We start from the raw sequence: 7,720 nt of genomic DNA, 5'->3' as shown, positions 1-7,720 counted from the left end.
GATGGTGTCTCAGCTGTGGGATTGTTTTGTAGCTCTTGTTTTTGTGCTTTCTTCCTTCCGCCTCTTAGGAGTAAAACAGGCTGTCTCCTCCCCTGCTGACCAGGCTTGGAACCCCGAGGAAGCAGGCCAGGAGCCTCCTCCGGGCACCCGCCATGCCGGGTCGCTTTGCATTCGGTGTTCCATTTACTCTTCCAGCCCTTTCGAGATGGACACTGTCATTTGCCCTGTTCGCATGTCAGCCACTGGGTCAGGCCAGTGATCCATACATACAGCAGCTGGGATGGAACCAAACCCAGGTCCCCGGCGGCTTCCCTGAATAGTGCAGTGGTTGTTTGAGGGTGACATCCCCTGGCATCACCAAATTCCTTCCCAGCTCTTCCCCTGTGCCTGGCACGCTCCAAGCTTTCATGGGAACAGTGTAGCTGGGGACAGGCCAACGTGGCCAGGCAGTGGTCTTCTCCCTGGCCATCCCCAGCACACCTCATTCCCTGGTGCCCGGGGACTTGCAGGTGACCAACCCCACCCCCAGGGAGCTCAGGGTTTATCAGGCACTTCCTGTGTGCTGGGCATTTCCAAATACAATGTATCTTGTTGGGGTTTCGACACTCCTTACAATGTAGGGGGTATTTGAGCTGAAGAAACTGAGGCTCAGAGATGTGAAGTGACCTGCCTGAGGTCACACAGCAGGTCTGAAAGTTGGAGTTTGAACCTCACAGCATAGGTTCTTCTTCATGTCCTGTCCCTACCTTCTCCACTGATATCCAGGTGGGGGGCACTGGGGAGTCCTCAGTCTGATGCGGGCCTCCCTTCCCATGCATGAAACTCTGCCTGGATGCGTAGCATGGTGAGGTCCTGGCAGAGGTGGGGACAGAGGGGACTCCCTGGATGTGACCCTGCAGTGGCGGCATCCACCTCCTTAAGTCCAGGCCCCTGAGCCTGGCAAAACATGGAGAAGGAAACGGAGGCGCCAAGAGGAAGGGGTCATGTCCAGGGCGGAACCCAGGCCCTTCTGAGCTGGGTCAATGAACCAAGCACATCCTCATGCCCTGGGGAGCAGGGCCCTGCAGGGTGACAAGCTGAGTAAATCAGTGCTGCGTGAAAGGCTGCTGGAAGTAATCATACATGGTATGTAAACAGCAGGTGACACTGCTTTTCTGACTTCACATAATGGAGTCTCACAACACCCCTCCCAAGTGTGGCATAAAACCATCCCCATTTTACAGATGAGGGCGCAGAGAATGTGAAAAACAGCCATGGGGGTGGGGAGAGGGAGGCAGATTCTGGCATCAACCCCACGTCCTGCGTCAGGCTGCCTCCACACACCATTCTCTCCCCAAGCCTCCACCCTCAGACACAGCCGAAGCCCCCCCAGGGGCATCACAGAGCCCGGGGTGGCCCCTGGAGGCAGGCAAGCCCAGCAGGCCCAGCCTCTGGAGTGAGCTAGATGTGGGTTCAAATCTTACCATTGCTACTCTTGAGTGGCCCTGAACATTCCATTCCCAACCAGACCCGAGATGGCATTCAGGGAGACCAAAGCACGGTGCGGGTACTTGGGAGGGGGCAGGGCAGCAGGGTCCACAGCCAGGTTCAGGGCTGGGCGTTGGCCTGTGGCTCGGCTGAACCCAGGGACCACCTTAGCACCAACATGGTTAGCCCAGGTCCCCGCGTCCTGGGCCCACTGCCAGGCGCACCCGCACTGGGGCATCCAGAGAGGGCCTGAAGGGGAGACTAGAACCACCCTCCAGGCCAGGTCCCTCGCATTTGCAGGTGGGGGCTGAGGAGCCACCTCCTGTCCTGGGAAACCGTCCTCTGCCGGGCAGGTCCGAGTGGCACAGTCTGGCCCGGCCGCAGGCCCAGCTGGGGGTCTAGCCCTGGCACAGGCTCCCTGGGTGACTTGGCAGAGTTCCTTCTCCCTGGGAGCTGAGCTAGCTGATCTCAGAGGGCCTTCCAGCATTGCGGCACCCTTCCCCTTTATACAATCACCTTTGATTACAACACTGGAGGGGCAGAACAGGTGACAATGAGAATGTTACTATCACTGCTACAATTACCAGCCGCCCACAGTCACTGCAGGCAGATGAGTCACCAGGTGCAGCGCTAAACGGTACAGTTAAGTCCGCATTTAATGTCCATAGGGTCTGCGACTTGAAGCAAAACAATGTATGACAAAACCAATTTTACCACAGGCCACTTGATACAAACAAGAGCTAAGTTCCTGTGGCATCTCATTGGCATTATAATGAAACATCGTTGATCAAAACAAAGTTATTTGTGGACCTACTGTATTTAGTCCTCACACCGGTTCAGGCGCACCACGCAATACAGGTGATACAGGTGCACCTTCCCATGTCACAGGTGAGGCTAGTGAGGCCCAGTCAGTTGCTCAAAGCCACACAGCTGAGGATGGAGAGCAGAGAGGGGAGAAGCAACTGCGATAGAAAGGCTTTCTGATTCAGTTAGCGCTCTGAACTGCCGCTCTAGGCACAGAACATAAAACCACTGCCAAGCTCCAGATGTGGCCTATTTGGTTCCCAGAACCTTAGTCCAGCCTGGAGTCCCACATCTCTAGCGGCCAGACTTCCGGCTGGTGAAGGAGCAGCGGGGAGAATCTGCCATCCCGTCCAGCCCCGCACCCAGGTGCACTCCTTCCTCTGTCTCTAAGCCTCTCCTGGGACACCAGCATACCCCTCCTCTCCATTTCGCTGTCTGCGTCTCACACAGGCTAAGAGCTAAGCTGTCCGGTATAGTAGGCACATGTGGCTGGCACATAACCACTTACTGTCACAACCACTATTAGAAGATCGCCACATCTCCCAGAGACATCGGAGCTGCCCCAGAGGGGCGCGAGAGCTTCCTGAAATATCTGCATAAAGAGCCTGCTACAGGGACACTGACCTTTCCAGGGTGACTCCGTGTTTCCTTGGCGCGTATCCTAGTCTTTGGAGCAGTCCCCGTTTCTGGGAAGGGGAAGCTGAGACAAGTTCCACCCCTAACTTGCCTCGAAACAGCGACTTTAGAGCTCAGGTCTCAGCGGCAGCCAACACCGCGCCCACGTGTTTCACGCACGCCTAGGTTCCACTGCACTGCGCCTGCGCATCCGGGCTCTCTTAAAGGGCCCTGGGCGTCCCCACCGGCTCCCCCAGCTGGCCACTGGAAGGTGGAACCTGGCCAGTGAGGTGAGCAAGCCCAGTGGACAAAATGTTTTGTTTAAATCACCACCATCACCAGCTCGCCGGAGGGTAGCAGAAGGCGGAAAAGAGAGTATCACATAGACTCCATGTGTGACTCCGGGCAACTTGTGTGGCCTCTCTGAGTCTCAGTTCCTGATCTGTCATAGGGGATGGTGGCACCTGAAGGACTAGGATGGCACCAGGTGATGGGTGATCAGGATGACAGGGCAAATTTGTCCTTGAGAGGCAACCCCACCCACACCCCCACTAGAGGGCAGTGGGGCCTCCTGGTTTTAGTCCTGATCTTACCCCTCATAGGCATGTGGCCTTTGGCAAGTGATCGCCCTCTTTGAGCTGACTCTCCGCTGTAAAGTGAGGCTAACGTTACAAAACAAAACACGTGCCATGGGGGTTGAACACAGGAGCTGGGTGGTCAAATCCTCCAGGCAGCACAGATCCTGTTTAGTAGGAGGTAGCCCAAAAGTTAGGTGTGTTATTTCTGTCATCACCCTAATCCAGGTGACTTTCACCTTGGAAAGTTGGGTTTCCAGGTCACACAAGTTTGAGAAACAGATTCGAATCACCCCTCCCTCTTGGAGTGGCACAAATCACCTTAGCATTTTAAAGGCTCTGAAAAGTCCTGCAGGCAAGATACCCTTTTGACTTTAATCCAGCCTTTCCTTAACATTTTTGATCACCTGAGTTTTTGTTTCTATTAACATCCCAAGGAACGAACCAGACTTCAGGAAATACTGAGTCCTGCCTCTTGTGTTGCAACTGGGGAAACTGAGACCCAGAGAGGGGAGAGATTTGATTGGTTTTCCCGACTGCAACACAGACTCATAAGTTTGCAGCAGAGCGAGGACTAGAATCTGACCCTGACCTGGAATTGTTGGGCCTCAGTTCTGGGGCCACCACATCCTAAATGGTCTTTGTCCACCGTCAGAGTAGACCCAAAAGAGGGGGAAGACTCAAGGGGAGAAAGGGAGCCCTCGTTTGAGAAGAGGGGATGTGTACCCCTATTTTGAAAAGTGAGGTTCAGAGAGGGGAGGCAACTTGCTTGAGGGCACACAGCAACTAGGTCCTAGACTCTCCAGAGGTGGATCTAGGCCACCTTCTCTCCTTGTAGTGGTGGCGGTGTGTGTGTGTGTGGGGGGGGGCAGGGATTTCCTGAGTCTTACAGCCTCAGGGCACAATTAAGGGGAGCTCAGTTAGGGGCTCTTCTAACCATGTCCCTTGCTTCCAAGTTTCCCTCAGGCCTCTGAGGAGGCCCCAGGCTGTGACTATAGTGGCCCCTGGTGGCCAATCTCAGAGCAGCCCAAGGGCTAATCTGTGGGACCCAGCAGGTGCATCCCAAACGGAAGAAGCTAAGAGCAAGGGGGGCTCTCCGATGTCCCTGAGCACCTTGAGGTACTGAGAAGACTGTGAGCTGGGATATGGGGACCTGGGTTTGAGTCTCAGCTCCAACCAATCTCTCCTGTCCTCACCTGTTAGAAGCCATTGCGACCTGTTGCTGTGGAGAAAAAGGATCATGTGCATGCTTTAGAAAGGCCAAAAACGCTCAGGTTTAAAAAAAAAAAATCCTGCCACCTTCCAGAAAGTTCCTCCTTCTAAGACAGTGTTCAACTCCTGGCTCCCCCATGTCCAGGCTGTGTGTGTCCTCAGGCAAGTGCGTTTACTTCATTGGGTCTCACTTTCTTCAAGTAGGGATAAAAATTTGTTCTTGTATCTGTATGAGTTGGGCAGAGTAATAGGAAACCCAGACTCATTGGTTTAAATGAGAAATAAAATGTATTATCTCAAACAATCATAAGAAGCCTTAAGGTAGGGTGGCCCCAGGGTTGGTTAATTTAGTTGCTTGATGGTATCAAGGACCCAGATCCTTTTCATCTTTCTGTTCCATCAAGCCACGCATGGTCACAAAATGGCTGCTGCCATTCCAGGCATCACATCCAGACCTGACGGCACCCAGCAAAGGAGAAGACAGTATTTTCCTAAATTTCTCTTATTTTCCCAGACTTCCTCCTCCTTCAGACTTGCCCTCTTGTCTCAGGGGTCAGAACGGGTTCACGTGGCTATTCCTCTGCCAATACCTAGTAAGGGAAATAGAGTCACAGTGGTTGCCTGAGCCAGGGTGAAAACTCTAAAGAAAATGAGGTGCCGTAAATCGGGAAGAGGGAATATGATTTCGGGGGAGGCATCAGGACCAGTCCATAAATTCTGTACGTGGTTCCTGAGATAGGAATGCCTAGCACATGATATGTGCCTTATCCGTGTTCATTGGTTTCCTCCTTTTTGTGATGCCTCACGGACTGAAGACTCGCGGCTCAGGCTCTCCTGACCCAGGCTCCCATCCTCCATCCCAGGGGCTTGGGTCTCCACTCCAGTGGCCCTCCTCCTGTCCTCTGATTCCATTACCACCACCTCCTTTTGTTTCAATCTCTACGCTCGGGATGAACAAAGATCTCCCCACTGTGCCCCGTGATTTTTGGAGTCCTAAAAAATAAAGGTAGGGCATACTTGATTCTCATGCAAATGTTTTTACCAAGGAGTCAAAGATTAACAACAGCAAAAGGCCTGGAATATTTAACAATCCCCTTCCAACCAACTGAAGTTATCAGAATACACTGCTTATCTGGGCAAGGTGTGGAGACCAACTGCCGACTAAGACATTCGAGAATGTCAGAAGCGTGTGTTCAGGGGGAGATGAACAGTGTGGTTGAAAATGGCTTTTGATTTTTAAAAAACCCTCAGCATTCATCTAAAACAATAATAACAGCTAATAATAACAGGGCATGTAATAATGAACTATTCATAGGCATAAGAGGTAATTGTTCAATTAAGATCTGAGAGTTTCTGAGACTGTCTTTTCTGATGGGGCCCCATTGTTTTTGACTCGGGTAGGGCTAATTATTTCCCAGTAGTGCTTTAAACCTGGGATGAAAAAAGCCCTCCTGTCAAATGTGACATACAAGTGCTTTATCATTATGAAATACACATACAGGCACATAATAAGAAATCCTTGTTGGAATAAAGTTAGGGGCATGTTCAAAGGGGAGAGGGAGCTGACAGTCTCGGAGGTTCAGCAAAAGTGGCAAGTGACAGCCAGGGTCTTCACTGCACACGTGACCTGGCCTTATCACCTCTCACCCCCCTAGATCAGTGTTTTCTCTCCGGGATGGGATCTGAGGGGCAGAATGCCTGGATTCAAATTCCACCTCTACCGCTTACCAGCCAGGCGAGAATTTTCACTTCTCTGAGCCTCCGTCTCTTCGTCTCTAACATGGACTGCAGTAGACATCCAATTCTTGGGCTGCCCAGGTTCTGTTTACTATTTCTTCTAGTGCCTGAATCCATTATTGCCACAAAATTGACGCCTGCACTTAAAAAAAAAAATCACAACAACTCAATGGCATAAAAAAACAAAAACAGTTCTTTCTTACGTATCTTTGGAGTTCCTCTGATCTCAGCTAGGCTTGCCTGGGATGACATAGCTCTGCTCCATGTATTTCTCATCCTCTTGCGGAGAGGGGGCGGGGCAGGGCTAGGCATGTCTGTTAACATTCCATTGGTTAAAACAAGTCACATGGTCAAGCCCAGGAACATGAAGTTATGCTTTATCCACAGTGAGAGGACACCACAAAGTTATACTGCAACAGCATAAAGGGAAGAGCCGGGAATTGGGGCCACTGACATAGTCTAGCACACATATTAACATTCCAACTTCCCTCAGGAGCTACCTCTCCCCATTCTAATGGTCCCTGTGGTCTGGGGGGAAGTTAACGCCATCCCTAGCTCTAACTCTGCCTTTCAGAGGTGCAGAGCTTTGGGCTTTTCTGTCTTAAAGAGAGAGAGTAACAACTGTTGGGGAGGCATGAAAAGCACAGCAGCATCAAACTGAGACTGTCATAATCAGGGGACAGAGAAATGAAAAGGAAACTGAAAAGGGAATATGTTTTCTTCTAAGTGATTCTGGGTCTAATGTGTCCCCTGAAAATATTGTGGCATACCACCAGTATGTGTCCCACGCTGTGAAGGGCACTGAGAAAGGTCATCTTTAGGGTCTTACTGGAACAAACAGAATATCTCAATGACTTGAAAACATTTTAAGTTGCCCCTAAACAGCTTTTGAGTTAAAAAGAATCAATAACAAAACCATCAAATATTTAGAAAATGACCGTTGAATAAGATATACGTTTAGCTAGAAATGTACTCAGAGGAAAATTCATAGCCTACAATTATTTCCTTGTTTGGTTATTTTTTTTAATGATTAAATTAAGCATTCACCTCAGTAAGTTATGGAGTCCCCTTGAATAAAAAGTGTGTTTTGATTTCTGTGGGCAGGCTCATCCCATAACCCCCTAGAGAAGTGACCTTTTCATAGCTCCAGAATGAGCCACAGCCATTCTCGGTGACTATGTTGTCCATTCCCCACTGGTAAGATGGCAGAAGGTGGGCATCTAGGAAAAGGCCTGCAACATATGCTACTGGCTGCCTAGGTAATGTCGATTCCCCCAGCCTCCTTTCCCACAGAACCCTGACCTGGCTGG

The 7,720-nt window shown here is 50.9% G+C and overlaps 1 long non-coding RNA gene across 1 annotated transcript; it reads right to left on the bottom strand.

Moving 5' to 3' along the window:
- Positions 1 to 1,749: 1,749 nt before the first annotated feature.
- Positions 1,750 to 7,697, bottom strand: LOC109386139 (uncharacterized). Its single transcript, XR_002124735.1, has 3 exons — positions 7,181 to 7,697; positions 6,402 to 6,547; positions 1,750 to 5,666 (listed from the first exon to the last, which is right to left on the bottom strand). It is a non-coding gene; the product is annotated as an uncharacterized LOC109386139 (long non-coding RNA).
- Between the last annotated feature and the right edge of the window lie 23 nt (positions 7,698 to 7,720).

Source organism: Hipposideros armiger, unplaced genomic scaffold (genome assembly GCF_001890085.2).
Source record: "Hipposideros armiger isolate ML-2016 unplaced genomic scaffold, ASM189008v1 scaffold_129, whole genome shotgun sequence".
In the NCBI taxonomy this organism is placed as follows: domain Eukaryota; kingdom Metazoa; phylum Chordata; class Mammalia; order Chiroptera; family Hipposideridae; genus Hipposideros; species Hipposideros armiger.
This window is presented reverse-complemented; position numbering and strand designations above follow the sequence as displayed.